The 20,079-nt window shown below is 37.0% G+C and overlaps 1 protein-coding gene across 12 annotated transcripts in view; it reads right to left on the bottom strand.

Annotated features, from left to right (window-relative positions):
- The window catches only part of ERBIN (erbb2 interacting protein), a 120,964-nt gene that overhangs the window by 75,087 nt on the left and 25,798 nt on the right, over window positions 1-20,079 (bottom strand). For 11 of the 12 annotated variants that reach the window (XM_072031772.1, XM_038169987.2, XM_072031773.1 and 8 more), the window contains one exon: window positions 3,729-3,785. The gene's annotated coding sequence lies outside the window, so the exon portion shown is untranslated. Of the gene's footprint in view, window positions 1-3,728; window positions 3,786-7,721; window positions 7,855-20,079 lie in introns of those variants that run through there. The other variant, XM_038169991.2, reaches the window with a different exon arrangement.

Raw genomic sequence — 20,079 nt, 5'->3', positions numbered from 1 at the left:
TTTTTTTCAAAGTCAGACTGTTTTTTGTCATTTGCTTCATTGAATGAAACCAGAAAACACTCAGACAAACAACAAAACAATGAAACAAAGTGCTGCAGTAGGGGGAGAGAACAAGCAATAGCGAACAGATTTATGAAAAGGTTTTTTGGAACCATTTCACCATTTTAATGTGAAGCTATAGCCTGAGTCTCCCTGCTCCTGATATGAATACAATGTTCAACTGCATTCACGGCTGCATGTCCTCACAAAGGCAGGGAACACCAAAAAACACATTGTACTTGCTTGCATACAGCATTCAGAGCAAATGAAATAAAAGGCATTACTCATGAAACAACAATGGTGAATGGTAACAACAGGAGGAGGAACATGATAGTAAATACAATATAACAACAACCACTTGTTAAATATAAAAATGAGGGATGCTTATCACTTTTTTTTGTTGTTGTTGTTAAAGAAAATAAGGGAACAGACAGGGCAGAAGTCAGTTTTGTGGTTACTGTTTCAACAGCTACAAGGATACAAACAAAATCAGTGATACTGTGCCTAATTTGCTGAAATACAAAAACTAGTAACAAAACTCAAAGCTTCTCTTGGAGTTCACTACTTTCAAAGTTCTCAGTGACTATAATGACTATAACCAAACCAACAACATAAATAAAAACCACACAGCATAACACAAAATGTACACCCAACTCCAAGGGGCAGCACAGCAAGAATTTCAGGTAACTCCCAGGAAACCAATGCCAAGTGTGAATTCTGCAGACATTTGCCGAAATCTTCCATTTCTATTATTTTACGAAGTAAATTCTAACTAGACTTCAATTCACTGTTTTTACTCTTTGGAACATTTATTTGCTGGATTATGTAAATGTAAAAAAAAAAAAGAAAAAGGTATTAATATAACAAAGTAGTCAGCACTTGACCTTTTTATGTCAAAAGCCTAACAATGACAAAAACAGATCCAACTTCATAAAAATAAAACAACCTAACTATTTTTAAACAGAAAAGAAGCAAGAAAACTCTTGACAAATACTTGCATAATAAGAATATATTCTGCTTTAAGCACAGCCTTTAACTGAGTCAGTACTCTGCTATATTCCTAGACCAATGTATCTGTAAGGCACAGGTATAAAAGAATACAGACCTATAATTTAAGGCAAGATGCATTACAGAAACAACCTTAAAAAACAGAACAAGAAAAATTATAGGTTAAGCCTAGAGTAAAAAAAAAAAAAAAAAATACCCAAACAATTGTAATTTTAACTTTTTGTATTAACACTAACTCATTAAGCAGACAAGTACATAGAGTGTTTATTGCACTTGTGCCATCGAATTGCTGTCACCTGAAAAGGTATTATATCCTACACCCCAGGTAGTTTTAAGTTCTCACATATTTCATTTTGTGTTTTTGCCATGCCACCCCTAGAAACTAACTTCCATCTGAACAGTCAAACTATCCAAGCGAGTCGTTCATCTGAAGAATGGTCTCTAATTGTATACCACTAACAATGTTGCTGAAATTAGCAATAGATCCAAGCTACATTTCTGACGTTTGACTTGATTGCGTATTCTTTGGGTATTTGTAGTGTTACTAAGAACATTAAGAGGAATAAATTGATTTTAAAAACCACTTTGAGTTTCATCCGTTTCTCCTCAAATCAAAAAAGCTATACAAATTCAAGGGTATCTACTGTCATAACCTGAACGATGAAGAGAACTTTAGCCCCTCACAGGCTTGTGAAACATTCAGTGTTTCACAAGAAACCCAAGATTTTTTAAAGCCATGATATCAATGTTTCAATACTGAGGTTTGCAAATGGCTAACGAATTCCTTCACAACATGGAACAGATACGTTTAGTTCTTGAAAGCATATTCTTGTTTTTGAATGCATATTCTTGAGTTTAGAACGTATATATGTAGAAATATGAAATAGATTAATTTATCCCACTAGTATATTAAAAAGAACTCCATCCTCCATTTGCCACTTTCTCCCATTTTGTTTAAACACACAATGCAAATAAATGCAGCTGCTGTACAGCTATTGCAGTGCTGTACAGCTAATAATCACAGATACTTGGTAGAGCTAGCTGTACCAAGATATCTCAGAAGCACTTTGGTTTCAAAATCCACTAATTACTACATGAAATAACTCAATTTTCTTTCATTATTGATGTGGAGAAGATCCACAGAAACAAACAGAACAAATTCCTGACTTTCTATACAAAGAAAACAATGAAAATTAAATACACAGAACAAACAGACTAAGAGATTGTAAGCCTGCTGGAAGAGGTATAAAACCATATTAAACCGCTTATGCTTCTGGTTTAGTCCTTTGAGAGATTATGTCTGGATCTACTGTACGAGTAAATGCTGTGTATCGCATACTGTCAACATCTATTCAAGCAAAGAGGAAGAGATGCTGTCTTAATTCCTCCGTTTATAACAACAGTCGAAAGAGATGAAACAGCATATGGGAAGGAAAAGGGAAAAGGCACTGCAAGTCACTTGCCCATGGGAAGCAGCGATCCTTATGGAGTAGTAAGCACAGCTGAGGCAGCACAGCAACAGCAATTTCTTAGCTCAGCAGAGAATGCCAAAGCACAGGAAGCTTACAGCACTGTAGACTACACAAAAAGCAGGAAAAAATGAGATAGAAGCATGTGCACAGTCTCCTTAAGTTATGCATTGTCTGTAGCAATGCCAGATAAAATTCAGATTTCGTATGTTTAAAATTGATGTTTCGTAGTAAGTTCCATAATTACAGGCACTGGAGTGTCAATATTTATTCCCATTTCCACGATCCGAGCAGCACTATTAATAAAATCAAAGCAGATGGAAGCTGCTGTCATACATTGGTGGAGGGAGGGGGCGGGGGAAGGGGGAAGGTTGTTTTTTGTTTGGTTGGTTTGGGGGAGGGGAAGGGCAGCACTCTGCAGACATTCATACAGAAGTTCTGAAGACAAAATATTCTGTTGGGTATTCTTTTTATTCATGAGAAATAGTTGCATCTAGCCACCCTTAAAATATTAGGCAAAAATCAACTTAGTGCCATTCACACTGGCATCATTTAAAGAAGAAACTGATTCTGAACACATTTCCTTTCCAGAGCTTTGAACAAAAAAAAAAAATGAACTGTATTTGACTTAATTTTAATGTATAATATCTAATAATATCTCAAGTATAATATCTATGTAAAGAATGTTAATATACGAAGAAGAGAGAAATTATGTGATACAATATTCTCCCATGCAAACCAGAAAAATGGATGGTAAGACTCCCAACAAGTAAATGAAGCATTTTTTTTCAAGCATTGTTTATCCAAAATTTTTTGGAAAATGTGCTCATCTTTTCTAAGAACTAAATAAATTTATTTTAAAAAGCAGTATGAAATGCTAATCCTTCACAAACCAAAACATTTAATAATGGACTTTAACCTTCAAAACAGAATTACTCTCCTGCAGCTTAGCTCCCTTTATATTCTCTTTTCTATATATACACTCACACACACATACATACGCATAAGCACACAATACCATGTAAATAAGCATAATTCACTTGGCTCTTAAACCAATACTTGTAACAAACAAAAAATTTCATTCAGAACAAGAGCTCACGCAGAGTAAAATACAAGCGCTTAGGAGGTGATTATTATGGTGTACGAATAAAGAACAGGATCTATGTTTTAATGTTTTGTGTAGTGTAAAAGAAAGAAAAATATGGTACTTACCACTGTGTTACTTTCTTCTCCCTGCTGCTTCTTCCCTGAGCTTTCAAAGCCAACATTCTGTTTAAAACAAAGGGATAAACATTTTAGTCACACCTATCCATACCAGATAAGCACAAACTGATATCTCATTGTATTGTGTATTTATTTTGCTTTCAGATTTATTTATTTTTTTTAAAGTTGAATGTTTGTGAATTGTAGTTCAGAGACTACTATAGTACTATCACAGCTCTTCAGAATCTACTATAGTGCTACTAATAGTTCAGAGAACTTGAAATACTATTTCAAAACAGTAAAAATACAAACTTCTTGGGGGAAAAACTATTTTGTACAATAGATAGAGAATATCACTGCTTTTTCTATTTTAATTTTGACTTTATAGTGTTTTACTTACAAAGTTCTTTTATTTCATCTCTACATTTAATTGCTGCATTTATTAAATTGCTTACATCGGATATCTCTTAGGCACAATTCTGAAGAAAGTTAACAAAAAACATGAGAAATCAACGGAACATGAGGAATCCACACTTGTCCCACACCATTAATTTTAGATTATTTCTTCAGAAAGTTGCAACACATTTAGTAAGGCACAGCAGATAACTAATGCTATCTTTACTGAATTAGAATTACAAACAAAAACACATTCAGCACATTCAACTAAACATATTCAAAATTACTGGGTAGACCTCTGCAAAGAGTAAACTTGGCCTAAAAATACAGATGGAAGTAGAACATCTCTTAGAGGGATTAAATATCAGCATAGACAAACAGATCATCTAACTGAACATGTAGTCATGTACAGCTAAGGAGCTGAGTCTGGTAAAGTTTAATCTGTCAAATTTGTAGAACCTAGGAAAAATAAAATAAAATTGCAGGGAGCACAGGTGGTAGCCTCATTTAAGGGATTCACCCATAAATGGATCTACAACTTACTTATTTCCAATAACAAGCTGAATCAGACCATTATAAAAAGCATCATAAATATGTCCTCCCCAAAAAAACAAAACTCTAAAACAGATTTAAAATCAAAACTGTTCCAGGAGAAATGAAAGTTACTTTGTCTAGAGTAAGAAGCAAGCAGCAGCACAATCACAGAACAATTAACTCAGAGGAAACAGGATCAACACAACAAGATTTTGCTGTAACCAGCTTTCACATGTTACTTGTCCTGTTCCTCACTCAACAGTCACTGGTGCCATTTAGTGCATTTGTGCCACATGGATTCCAATGCACTATACTGGATAAATATTCTCAATATTTATTCTCATTTATTCTCAATAGAAGGATTACCAGGATATGTAAATAGCAAGGGAAAAAAACAATATAGGTGAAAGTAATATTTAAGCCTCAAGACTACTGAGTTTTCTGATCAAAAAGCGTCTATTGTTTTAGCCAGCATCAGAAATATGTAATAGCTGCACTCAAGACAATTAAAAAAAAAATCAAGAAAGACAGCAGGGACCAAAACAGATTGTGAAACCTGGCATCCTAGAGGAGAGCCTATGTCAAACGGTCACAACTGCACGCTTCTCTCCTTTTCATAATGCTTTGCTCATACTGAAAAACTAATCTTTGCAAAATCTATTTAGAGGCACTGTACACAAAGCGCTCAAATGGAAGAAATGCAGGTTTGCAGTGGCTCTACTAAAATAAACAGAATTAATCCTGAGAAAACTGCAGCGCAGGCCTGGATCTGACAGTAAGACCATCAGGTGATTGTGCCTCTGAAAAGAAAAAGGCAAAATGTCCAGACTTCACAGGCAGAGCATTCAGACTAGAAAAATGATCAAAGAAATAACTTGCTCCATAATCATCACAAAAACAATAAATGAAGAGATTACTCTTGCATCATTTCCTGACACCTGTTAGGCTGTCTCTCTCGAAATGCCCAAGAGAATAAATTCCAGTGGTAGGGAGCCATTACCAAACCATGAAATGTTTGCAGACTTCAAAACCAAGCACAAGGAACTCATCCAATTCCAACTGTCCCAAGAAGATGTTACAGAAACTGGGGTGCATGCACATGGGAGGAGGAATACACACCAAGTCGTTCTGCTTTAAAGATGAAGAAACTACATAGTGAACAACACAGCAGTTACAGAAGCAGATGAGAACAATGAACTCACTGCAAACAATGTTATCCTAACGTCACTTGAATCAAACTAAATCAGATAAACTTGTGCCTGAATCAGAAGAGAATGGCCAAGAGAGTGCTGTAACTACATCTGTAAGTGCTGTTGAGTCTCCAAAAGCAGGAACTCTCTAGGCTTTTACAGTCCAGGTCCATTTTACAGAAAAGTGCAATAAATTCCCAATGAAAACAGACATGGATATTCTGAGGAGCCCAGGGTAACCACACACCAGGATCTCAACTAGTTCTCTTTCTTAGTCACTTTGCTACTTATTTTGCAGATAATGGTAAGAGTGGCTTTAGATGACTAGTGATAAATTGCCTTATCATAAAAACACCTTATGAAGTTTTATTTAACTCTCATCTGGCATGTTTTACCAACCACAGCAGATTGATCCGTCAGGTTTCTTTAACAAAGTCACTGCATAAAGAGTGCTAGCACTATGCTTAATAGGCTTACTGGCAGAACTATCATGTTCTTCCTCTTTCTATCCTTCCTTGTGTGTAATAATTCAACCAGTACTAGAAAATGCTTGCCAGATGGGACTGCTGTTCTGCTTCAGTGCAGCTCTTCTTGCCACCACACTGTGTCCTGCATGCTGCTCTCATCACTGGTTTTAGTAAAGTGAGCCCAGCAGTCGTGTTTACGTGTTTCTTTCTTACTACAACTTTCACATAAACACATTTCACCTTAAATCCTCACTATTCCTTGAATTGCTTCAATTGCTTATTGGAAGACTTTGAATGGATACTGATATACCCAGAACACCATGGGCAAACTTAAAACGGATCAGGACATAGGGTAATACTTCACAGTCAGCTGAACGGCAATGAATAACTCATAAGCAATTTTTACTTTCTCCCACTTGCTGGGAGGAAAGAAGAGAGGGGGAGGAGGGAGGTAATCACAATGTTACACTTTTCATCTAAGGCAGGGTTGAAAAGAAATACCTTAATTGATTGCTTCAGACACATTTCAGGCAACCTTTCAGCCCATGATAATCACCCTCCATTTAAAATAGTCAAAACAGTAAAAAAGGTGAATTATTTCTTTAAATAATTCCAGAAGAGTGTCACAAAAGCAGAATTATCTATATTGTCCTTAAACACCCATTCATGTTCAGTGACAAAGACAGTATGTTCAGCTAAAAAGAATTCAGATTTATCAAGATTATCCACAGCACAGACATAAATTGAGCAGGTAAATCCACACTGACACTAAAATCCACCTTTTAAAAATAGGAACACTTTTAGGGCAATGACAGTAGTTACACTGTTTTACTTTGAAAAGGGAAACTTTGAACAGATACCAGGAAGATGAGGGGTTCCAAATGAGACCACGGTAGCACAACTCTGTGCACAATCAGTATCACTGTCCTCAGTGATGCAGGTTTGGCCCAAATAAAGGTAACGATAACCAAATAATAAGAGAAAAAAAATGACCGGTAACTTCCATGCTCTACCACACTAAATTACCCTATAACAGTAACAATAATCTCAGAAATAAAGAAAAAAATCTAGATCATTTCTACGACTTGACTGCATTATGATCAAAATCACACCAGAGAATAGTAAATTTTGATGATTATGGACTGCCTTGTGTCAGATTAAAACCAGCAGAATATTTTTAGTAAACATCAGGAGAGTATGTAGCAATGCAGACAACTATTTCACATACACCAATAATAAAGAAGTTTTATTGCCAGTGGTTACTGGCAAGATTCTTACTCAGTCTCAACTTGCTAGATTGGTGTGAAATCTGTGCCTTACAGTGAGTTAGATTTCAAAAAAGAGTAACATATGCTTTGATTGAGAAAATATAAGATAAACATAGCTGTCAAAATATTTATCTCTACACAGCATACCTTTTGACATCAAACAGACAGACATTTCACACTTGTAGCAGGAAGGTCTGCAGGCCACTTCTTTAGTTGATCTCAGACTGCTGTACTGAAGAAGAGGGAGGGGCGAGGGAAGGGAGGACGAGGGAGACACAAAGGTCTCAGAGACCATTCTCAAGAAAAGTCTATCTTGTTTTTCCTGGAAGCAGACATTGTCACTCTGTCTCGCTGTTTATCATTACTTGGGCGTTTGAACCGTAGCCAGGCGTTCAGAGCGAAGTAAAGAAGCAACCTCGCTGAGCGGATTGTCTCTGTGTCAAAAACCTAAAAAGCTGCAGGAGCTGTGCTATCTGGCTTGGGTGGCGGAGTCTGTGATGTTAATTATGATACGCTGCCTTAAGCGGCAAGAGACTGACCTGCTTAGGAATTGTAACCTCCTTGTACCAATGGTGTCACTGCTGTTGACAGCCAGAATCCTTCAACACAGGAAAGAGGACAGCTGATGGCACGTTCTCAGTGGGTACACGAAGACTCGCATTTGCTTCCAGCGTGCCCCAGAATAACCTGCATTTGGCAACACTGCTGGTGTTCTGCAGAGGACATATATTTGAGAAGTGTTCTGCCAAGGGATGTGGGGTATGCCCATCAGCAGCAATGGGATAGAAGAGGAACGGTTATAGGTCCATGACTGGCTGAATTGCTATGATTTACATTTTAATATTAGAGTTGGTTCTGCCAGGGCAACTACAGTTCTGTAAGAGGTATTTTTAATTATATTAAAACTGGATTAAATGCCTAGCACCTAGCATAATGAAAATGTGTCCGTTACAGTACCGTAACAGCACTTCTAGAAAAGATGGTTAAGAAAATACATTCATACCCACAAGTATGTGGACAAATGAGACCTGCTAAATTTTGTTGTTGATAGCTTTCTCTTAAGGAAGCTAGTCAAAGGGTTTCCAAACTGAATTCCAAAGCAAAAAAAAAATAAAATAAAATCTGACCTCAACTTAAAGAAACATACAAGCAACCCCACTATTTTCAAGTTACTTCTCAAACCACTGTGGATATAGATGCAAAACCCCTCCTAAATTTTAAGTATACAGTGTGGTTCTGCAACAAAATATACCAAAATTGCCACGAGTTCAAAGTCCCCCTTTACATAGTGCAATTAGTGATGAAATAACAAGTATTGCTGAGTTTAATCTCGGCAGCGAAGAGATTAATATAGCAGCGAAGAACTGCTATAATGCACATGTATGAAATGGGAAGAGTTTTTCAGTTCTTACAACTGCAAGGAACCTTTCTTACATCAAAGATGCCTGTTTCTCAAAGCATAAGTCTCACAGGTATGCTCTGAAAAATTCCTCTATAATAAGGACTACATACAACATCACTATTCGATATAAACAATTGCATCTATGACACCAACAAAAGGCCTAGCTGTTACAGGTAGGTAGCCATATTGTGACTTCACTACATTCAAACTCAGTATTTCCCAAAACCCAAAAGAAGCAAGATACAGCACAATTTTTCAGAATTACAGAATAATGGAGGCTGGTCAGGCCACTTCAAGGTCATGCAGTCCAACCCACTAACACTATCACAACAGTGCTAATTTCAGCATTAGAGCCAACATCAAAGTCAAAAGTGACTTTGAGTTAAGGTCCATGTCAATATGTAAATAGTAAGATCAGCTGGCTTATTTGAAATCATTTCCAGTGGAGAAAGCTAAGATACAATACTTTTTGTAAACAGCCTTGCCTCCATTCTAGCAAAATTATCTAGTTGATGTTATTGCTATCCAAAATACCATTTTTCAAGTCTTACGAAAGCAGCTGAATTATCATGGATTGATTCAATCATTTATGAATTCGTGATATACAGTGCTTCATCTCTCTGCAATTCCAGTATCCTTTCCTTCAATGAAAAGGATAATATCAGGAACATCCCTTCACAGAACCAAGATGTTTTATATCACTGGACAGAAAATAAATTAGAGAAATCACTACTTAATTGGAAATTATTACTACTTTACTGGAACAGACAAATACATTCACCAAGAGACAGTATTCACAGACTTGTGAATTATTACTTTCTGTAAACCAAGGTTGCTCTTCACTAAATCTGAGGAGGATTAAATTATTCCGATATACTGTCAGCAATTCTGCTTAGGCTTTACCGACGTTTACTCGTTTTGTTACTGTTATACTATCACATTAGCTCAAATAACCAGAGACAAGGCCAGGAATTAAGAATTCAAAAACAGAGACACAATGCTGTGATTTTACATTCAGAACTTCATACTAATGATTTTTAGCAAGGTTTTAAAACAAAGTATCTAGAATATTAATATGCCTAACATCCTTTAACACTGTATTAATTTAATATAGGCCTTTTTACACAAAATAAACAGGTTTACCACATCAATTTATTACTTGTCTTTGTAATAAACAATATAGTAGTATCTGAACTTTAAAAAAAAAAAAAAAAAAGAAAGAAAGAAAGAAAGAAAGAAAGAAAAAGAAAACCGAGAAACAAACCGAGCACAACAGAAAACCATGGGAGGCCATCAATCAAGATGACAAAGCTTTTGGGACCTTGGTCTCACAGGCCCTGCCTAGTGACCACCAAACCAGCAGGTCTCAAAATAGCTACAGTTGCATCCCACGCACCATAAGAATTCTTTACCAAGTCACTTTTGTAAGGGACTAGCTCCCTGACTGGATGTGAATAACTGCATGCTACACCACCTAGCCTAGTTAAACCTTGGGAACTCATACTGCTAATGATAACACAAAGAATCTAACTCAACTCAGTCCAGGTACTAAAAAACAAAACAAAACAAACAACAACAAAAAAAAACACGTTCCCTGTAAGTTATTACTCCAACACAAGCATCAACCATTTCAAATATTTCCACTGCAGCTACACAAATGCCAACAACTTCAGAGGACTGGATGTACCTACTTCACATCAGGAGGCCAATTAGCAGCACAAAATTTGGCAAGAGCACTCTGGATAACAAGAGGGGTCACAAATCCATCAGAGAACTGTTTAGACCTGGTGCCCTTACCCTTCACACCTATGCCACCCCCATCCTTTTCACCTTTCTCCCCCTCTCATTCTCATGTTTCCCATCCACACACGCAGTCTAGACAGTGACAGATACAGATGGTCAAATTGATGATGAAAGAAGGAAGTAAAAAAATTAGGAAACAAATGACTAAGAGAATAGGAATACTTAAGAGATGGAATATACCTATTTTATAAATATTAATTAATATAAATATTAATTAAATCTTTAGCAAGATTTGTTATTAAAAATGTGAAGCAGTCACCAAGCCACAGTAAACTTCACAAGAACACGTAGCACTCTAAACCATTTCATCTACATTTATTTGCCAATTTGTATGACGTTATTACCATGACCATGGCTCTTTTTCACCCACTGCCCTTTATCACACAACTTCTCTTCCCTCTTCTACTTCCCACTGCCCACATACTGTTTACATTTTTTACATTCAGCATTATTAAATACCGAAATACTTTGGGGTGGGACATATCTAAGTTTATTTGCACAGTACTTAAGAAACAGGGCGCCGTGTTTTATAGGGAGCATGGGCGTGTGTGAAGTCCTGGTGGCACCCAACACCCACACCTCTGTGAGCAAGGAGTAACCGTCGGGGTATTGCATCAAGCAGATGCTGACTCACTAATATCGATAACCTGCTGGCTGCTTTGCATGAGTAAGATGGAAGTAATCTAGATACAGAAGCAAATATGACTACCAAGCATGAAAGAAGGAAGAACTGGGGAATTAGAACCTTTGGAAAAGACTTTGTGCTCTTCATTTAACTGTACACTGAGCTTTCCAACAGTAACTAGTGAAGCAATCGAACAAGCCCTTGGATGAGTCATCCATCTGAATGACCAAAAGACTATCACAGAGTGAGCACTACTACCCTAGAAGTTGGATCACCTAGATTGAAGTGCTCTTAAGTGCGAGTTTCCAGCACCCCGGATGAATAACCTACTGCTTATATCCCATTAATCAGAGCTATAAAGGTGGTGCAGATCCCTCCGTTTTAGACCTATAACCGGAGTGCATGTCTGAGTACCTCCTGCATCAGGTGGGTACCTTGCCTTTTATGCCACAGCTTAGACAGAAAGTTGGATCCTAGAGCTCTTCCAGCTTATTAAAATACAGAAGACTGTGGACAGGTGCAGCAGCAGCAGAAACAGACACAGAATTCAGACTGCAAATTTTACGGACTGTGAATGATAGTGACACATTAAACACATGGATTTGTCTTGTGCCTGTGGCCTTTTATTGCTACTGCTAGCCAGGAAATGGTGCAACAGTTTGAGCTGCTGTTAACTGAACACTCTGGGGCTTTATATTTAAAATAGTTTGAGGTACTATTACTTGAACACTCCAAGGCTTTTTAAACTTATCAAATTGTGCATAAAATACACTGGACTAAATTGTTAGAAGCAAAAGTCACCTAGTAGTTGTCTGAAATGAGGTTAGAAAATAGGTATTAGGAACTTGAATCATTTACTCCCCTATATGTAGCATTTCCCTTATTTCAGAAGCACAATTTTATATCATAACAGAGATTTCAAATTAAAATTCTTTAAATAATAGAAAGTATCAGCAAGCAGTTGCTATAATTGTATCCTTAATAATAGCTCTCACTCTACCAGCCAAGCCATTGTTAGGGTATGTAAATTCCTGAGTTCCCTTTCCTTCCAGGGCAGAGGTGAGTGGTGCTAGCTGAGTAACACTGAAATCTATTTTTAGATGTCATTTCCCCCCACCACACACACACGTAAAGGCATAACTTTCCAATTAACAATTGCTATTATGAATCTTTTACTTCCTTCTACATTTCTTTTGTTCCTCACTATTTTGCAAAGTTCATTTAGGAGACATCATTGACTGGTTTGATTATAAATAGCAAACTAAAATATTGCTTGCAAAATTGCTTAGCATGATAAGATGGAAATTAACTTCAACTGTGCCTCAAATACACAAAATGATACAAAAATATTAGGCTGTTATTGTTTGTTTGGGTGAGTTAAAGAAAAGAACTGTCAAGATACTCCCTACAGCTTCAACCATCAATTACTGGGCACATCAATTCACTGATGTAATAATGCATCAACAACTCATCCCATACCCACATTATGAAGATACACTATTGAACGTCAGTGTTATCCATAAACAATAACAAAGGAAAAAAACAGGAAGAATAAAATACTTCTGTATTCAAAACAGAAATTAGATAGTAGAGCAGGAACAAAGCAGAATCACAGAGAGATTAATTTTTTTAAAAAATGCACTTAAGTGGGGAATTAAAACTTTTTAAGTTGTGAACAATTGAACAGGTGTCTTCCTGGAAGCTGAAGTTTCCTGTTTGAACTGGCATTAAATTCTTAACTAACCACAACAGCTTCTGATCATGAATAACCATACACAACATCATACCAAAACGTATTTTTACTCTCTTACACTTCACACAGGCATGTGCCATCTGCCACTGAGGTATGATCTGTTTTTCTGTGACATTATCACATTACCCTTGAAGAGACTAATGCTGCCGCTTAATCTCATGGTTTGAGCCAATTTATACACACTAAGCTTTGGCTTGTTGTCCGATCTCCTCAATACCTGCCTGAGAATCAATGATGAAGAGCCCAGATTGTCACTTTTTACCATATAATGTGAAGGCACCCTCATTACAAAGAGGGTTACAATTCACAGTCGGATAAAAACTATTCTAGAAGAGATTGGTTCTATGCATGGAGTGGAACCATAAAATCCTCTCCTAACACACAGAAACAAACCAGGACCACAAGCCACCTGAACTAAAAGACAAACAGTTCATTAAGCTAATAAAGATGTTTATCATTTGAAATGACGTGGCTACTGTAATTAATCCCCAGCTCTCAAGAAAGTTTAAGGAAATGAATATGCTGAATTCAAGTGACTACAAAATCCTCCTAGTGTTTTTTTTTTTTTTTTCCTGTATTAAAAAAATACTGTCCAGACTGAAATTGAAGTAGCCAATAAAGAGATAGCTTTTGATTCTGAAAAAGCAAGAATAATTGTTATTTAAAAGCCAGGTAGGAGATGACAGTGTCTGGAAAAGAACAGGATATGAGTTTGCTGTGTTCTCTCTAATAATGAGGTTACAGTGAGGGTTGTTTTGCCTCAGTTCCTAATGGCTTTTTATTAAACTTGATCTAAACCAACACAGCATAAGTGTAACATGCAGAAACTGCTGCTTGTAAACAGGCTGAAAATCACCAGTAGGTTTCACCTCCATCTTAATCTTTCTCATTGTTTGGATTGTCTTCTTGGAGAAATATACTGTCTGGAGGAATGTGGTCTTCACATGTTGATAGAAGTGGTACCAGCCAGCAAGCCCTGAAATCCCAAACATTTTTTTATTGCTGTTGCCTATTTCAGTTCACAGTGACACCCAGTAACATACAAAATGAGGTATTGGATCTGATAGCCAAACATTTTTTTAATTTTTATTTTAAAATACCCACAGCTCAGTTCTCACTTCTAAGTGAAGAAGGAAACAGGATGTGAGTTCTAAAAACAACCTGACACTTGTTTAACCTATCTCATAGCAATTCTCTTGAATCTTCTCCAACAAGACAGTATAAGTTTTGGCCAAAAAAAAAAATTAAGTCTGGATGGCTATAAAACAAATCACTTGTTTAACTGCAGATTACTGCACTCTAACTTTTTAAAGAGAAAAACAGACATTCACTAAACTGCATTACTATGCAATATTCCATCTAGCAATAAGACACTGCATCTAAACTTCAACTGTTCCAACAGGTTCGTTTTTAACATATCAGTCATCAGTTAGCAGCTGAAAAAGCACTACATTTCTTTCTAGCAGGGAAAAATCTCAGTATTAAAGCTCAGTGGTGAGATTAATGGACTAATTCCATTCTAGATACCAGCTTTCATTTTAATGCCATTAAGGGATCAGAACTGAGACAGACTGATAATGTCATGGAAAAAAAAATTCAATGCATTTATAATGCATATGCTCTAAGACCAAACGCATAGTCCAGTTTTCCCATAAAACTATACAGATATAGAAAATAATGCATTTGAAGTTAGCAATAGTGTGGTGCTTATACCAATGAGAGATTGAGCCAAGTATAAAATGCTAACAGCATGATCTGTAAAAACAGAGACCAGAATAAGCACTAGCTAGCAGTTAGATAGCTGCGGTGCTATTATCACTACAGATACAAAGGAAACATCTGAACAGCTTCAATGAGACCTGGCAGACCAGTGTCTAAAAAATATCAAACCCAAAGACAAATCTTAACTAATTTATCTAACACTAACTAAGCCTAATGAACCTTAATTTTGCTAGATGTAAAAATGCCTGGGTACTCACTCCCCACATAAGCCACATCTTTATCTCCACTCGATCAGTTACTGTTTGAAATATGTATCTAAGGAAAGCTACAGCTAAGATGCTTCAAACAGTGCAATTTAAGAGGAACCTTCACTCTCAGAGGTATTGGAATAAAAATGAAAATAAGAAAAGATATAAAAGTGGGAAAACAAACAAACAAAAAAATGGTTGGTTTGCTAATATGTCTCCTATCAGTCCAAGGTTTCTCAGAGATCTTGTAGTGCTCTGCAGATGACTGTTCCTATCAATGAAAAAAGTTCTAAATATAAGTGAGAGCCCCAAAAGCATCATCCCACTTCCTCATCCAACCCACTGTGATTTCATGCACTGTTGGTTTACCCATTTCCCTCCACTCTTCTGCTTGTTCCTCTTTTTCAGTACATCCTTTCCAACTCTGAGTTGCTATCCCATGCCAGGGATATGACAGTATCCCCGATGCTCTTCCATTTCACAGGAAAACTCCAGATGAGTACCTCTGGGGATTGCTTACTTAAATTCAGCGTGAATAAACCAAGGCTTGATCTCAACCACCATCACCAGCTACTGTTCTTATCACAACCTTCAATTACTTTTGTGGAAATAAGCACTATTCAGCCCACTACTCTGACCCACAACTCCTTCAGTTCCTGTAGTCACATTTCTCTTTAAGTCACACAAACTAAAAGGAGGAAGATTTGGATTAGAGGCAAGGAGGAAATTCATCACTCAGGGGGTGGTGAGGCCCTAGCACAGACTGCCCAGAGAAGCTGTGGATGCCCCATCCCTGGAGGTGCTCACGGCCAGGCTGGATGGGGCTTTGGGCAACCTGGTCTAGAGCGAGGTGTCCCTGCCCATGGCAGGGGGCTGGAACTGGGTGGTCTTTAAGATCCCTTCCAACCGAGGTCACTCTATGATTCTGTGACTCTCGCCCACCCCATACATCCAAAACAAAACCTTTCATACATGAACTTGTACCACTTAACTACAAAAATCATTTCTAGGGCATTCCCTGACTGTGTTGCTGTTCTAAATATCCCTCTTCTCATTTTCCTCATCACTTATAGAGAGGTAAGCAGCTTGCTCTCACTTTTTTCCCCCTCTAAACTACCATCTCATTTACAGTCAGGAGAAAAACTTCTGATCAGTCAATGAAGTTAGCTTCCCTCACCATCAATTTTCCTGAACATCCATAAAATTCGTTCATATGAATTACAATAAAGCAAATTCCTTCTTCTTCCTTGTCTCTCACCATCACAAAAACACATAAAGTTCTGACAATCACCGGGCTACTGATGTGCAAATATCATTGCTCATCAAGCTAACTAATCCTTCCCCTCCACCCCATCATGTGCTCCTCTAACCATCTAGGTCACCTTAACCTGTCCTGGAAGACATACAACCTGTTTTCCACCCAACACTCATGTTGAATCATGATAGGTGATTCCAGTTTGTTTACTGAAACTCCTTTGGGTTACATCATCACAAAGGGCAATCTCACTGTTTGGAAAAAAAATATTTTAGCCCTCCAAAACATTAAAATGCATTACACGCATTACATTTGTGAAAACATATGCATAATAAAACCAGCAGACTTAAGACAGGTACAATCTTTAAAGCTTTCTAGCTAGAAAATATAAAATGGAGACTTATTCCGGGTCTGTTTCTATACTCTCTCAAGAAGTAGCAAGCGAAATAAAGTTTGGTAAGAATAAAATCCAAGAGAATAAATACACCATGTCGTGACTGCTGTCCTATGCAACATGGAAATGAACAAACTATGGGAATCACCCCACAATTTTGCCTTGGTATGTGTTTAGAACAATGATGGAAAACAGTAGTGCAGCAATTTCCCTGACATCTGAAATAAAGTTTTTTTCTTCATGCTCTGATTATCTAAATTACAGCTGCAGAAGTTACCTCCACACTTTCAGAGTTTTGTCTCTGGATTAGAGAGGAGGAATTTCATCTCTTGAATAAATGTGAACATATTCATAACTGGGAATAGAGATATAAAATGAGAATGAAATAATTCTTACTTGAAACTTGTATTTCAGCCCAAAAGGTAGGGAATGAGTGAAGGATAACCAGCAGCCATGGAAGCATCCAACTTGAAATAATAATCTGAGTTCTAAATAGCCTGACCATAGCAAAAAGCTGCCAGAGGCTTCTTCATCTAGCCATGGATGAGAGTCAGATGAAGCAGTTTTGTGTCCTCAAATGGCAACAGTGACATACAGAAGATGAACAGTGCCTCATTCTCACATATGCAAATAGTTCAAAGGAAGAGAGGAAGGAGCACTAGAAGAAAGTATTATTTTACATGACACACTAGGGAAATCATGAATCCTCCAGCCTAAAAATAGGTTGAAACAATTAATTATAGGATTGTATTGAGTGATTAAGAAATTTAAAAAGTAAGCCACCTGTCTGTTGAACAAGCTCACAAAGTAGTCAGATTTAAGTTTGATCATCACATTCTGGATTTTCTCAGTTATGAAACAGTTTCCTGTTTTGCCAAGTAACAAGTATATTTGTTAAGGATATTAGAAACAAAGGGTTGGTATCTTATCTCATTCTCAAGCACCTTGGTGGCCCTAACACAAGCATCCAAGACTTCCTGCATCCTTCACTTTCTGCAGTCTTCAGCTTTTAACCCGAAACTCATTGCTGTATTTTTTTTCTTCATTTAATTAACAGATGGACACTTTACACTACTACATTACTCTGTTTTACTACATACTTAGAAAACAACAAATTTAAAACATCCGTAACTGATTTCCCTTTAAAACTGGAGTAGAAAAGGAATTTCTATACAGATGATTTGGCTGAATGGCTTCCAAGTGGTCTCTTTGAAAAGGAACAAATAAATGCTGCTGATTAAACTTCGCATTTATTACATACAATCAAAATCAATTCATAGTCATTTATACTTCATCAAGCACAAAAAGGTTTTAAATTACACAACTGGTTACTTGGCTCCTTTCAGTATCAGGTGCTCCTCTGAATCCCTCTACACTGACTTCCAAGAATACTCCATCCACCATCTTTTAAAATGTACATTTTACTATTAGCAACCACCTGCACATAAAAATCAAGTTTCCTCTACTTACGGAGTTCATCATCCTGTACAGAGCTGCAGTTTGGTGACCTGTGGCAAGCAGCAGCTAGCTAGTTATCCTCTGGCTTACCAAAGAGAATACTGATTAACAAGTATGATTTTTTTCCACCTCTCAAAAGTACGAAATAGAGTTATTTTAAATCAAAGTAGCACTGTCTATCCTTTCCCCTCACTTCATTCAAATAGCTGCCAATAATTTAATAAGCACAACCTAACGCATCACTGTCCAAACCAAGGGCCAGAGATATTAAAAAGAGCATAAGCTTCCCCCCCCTCCCCCCCCACTTTTTTTTTGAACTGAGTGTCTAGCCCTTTTTTCTATAAAGATCCTTAGAATAGGACTCATCAGTCCTTGATGACCTGTATTCTCAGTATCTTTTTTTTGTATTAAAGCTTTTTTTGTATGCATTTTACTAACTCTATTTGCCTTTTCTCTGTAATGAATGTTCATTTCAAATTTATTCTCTTCTGAGAAAAATCCATCATCTCTTTTTGGCCTAAAACCAAGCTAATATTTCATAATAAGAAAACCCATCACTTTTAGCTAAGACATTTAGCACACTTTTATCATCTCCTTTGTCCTCATTGCCTCACTACTAGAAGAAATATATCAAGATCACCTGCACCTCCAGAAACATGGGACACCTCCCTTTTGTCCATTTATACACCACGGCCTTCCAATTGTCCGGGTGTAAAATCCTCCAGAGGACATTCAGCCTGTCTTGGGACAGCTGAAAGTCTATGAACACATTCAACAAGCAGGCAGCCAGTCAGGACTGGCCTGACAGTTTGGACTTCAAGACATCGTCCATTTAATGATACTGAAATATGCAGGCTGACAACTTGGTGGTGACTGGGTATTCCTAAATACACAGCACTCTTCCTATACTACTAGCCCTCTAGAAATCAAAGGCAATTCCTTCTTCCTGCTTGCTCTGTACAAACCATCTTTGGCCTGAACTAGTTACAAACTATCTATCAAACTAGCCAACTTCATTTTCCACTCCTCTTCAGTGATAGCCAGTATTTCTCATATTGACATAGAGTTTTTTTAACACATCTGTCTGTGCACCATGGCTGTATGACCCTGTAGACATCAGGGTACTGGAAGAAATCTGTACTTCATATAAATTTGTATGAATATATTTGTGAAATTTTATAATTTATACTTCACATAAAAAAATATTTTGGCAGAAAAACTAAAGCACATCCAGTACAACCCAACACAGTTGTTTATGGAAGTAAAGCATTTTATTAGACGTTTCTGTTCCACTATCATCTCTTCCCATTAGCAGGAAAATATACTTTCATTTCCTAACTGATACAATTACATCATTAAGAAAAAAATCCATGGGGGGGAAAAAAAAAAAAAAGAGTAAACAGCTTGCGAGTGACAGTGAAGCTGCATCTTAACTGAGGAAATGCACACTAAGACATTCTTCAACCAGCAAACTGTGTAGTCCAAGAACTTCAAGGACAGCTGTCAAAATGAAGTTTGCTTGCATAAGTTAGTTAGCACTTTAATTCTATCTCCACCAAACAAGCTGGAAAAGGAGAGGAAAGAGGAAGAGGAAGCTAGAATGCGCGACGTTATTCAAATAAGTTATAAGTATTCTCTATATAGTTTTCCTCTGAAACCATCATATGTAGTTAAGGCACTACATAATAAGGGTTTTTTTTATTTGCTAGTTGCTAAACTGACAGATCCTACAACTCTTTATGTAATCCAAGGGGGGTGTTTCCTAATACTTAGCATTTGCATAAAATCAAACATTTACCTACAATCAGGATGAACGTGGTTCCCTTAGAATATCCTTTTCTGGCA

Source organism: Anas platyrhynchos, chromosome Z (assembly GCF_047663525.1).
Source record: "Anas platyrhynchos isolate ZD024472 breed Pekin duck chromosome Z, IASCAAS_PekinDuck_T2T, whole genome shotgun sequence".
Taxonomy (NCBI): domain Eukaryota; kingdom Metazoa; phylum Chordata; class Aves; order Anseriformes; family Anatidae; genus Anas; species Anas platyrhynchos.
Note: the sequence above shows the minus strand (reverse complement) of the source record. Positions and strands in the feature narration are given on the sequence as shown.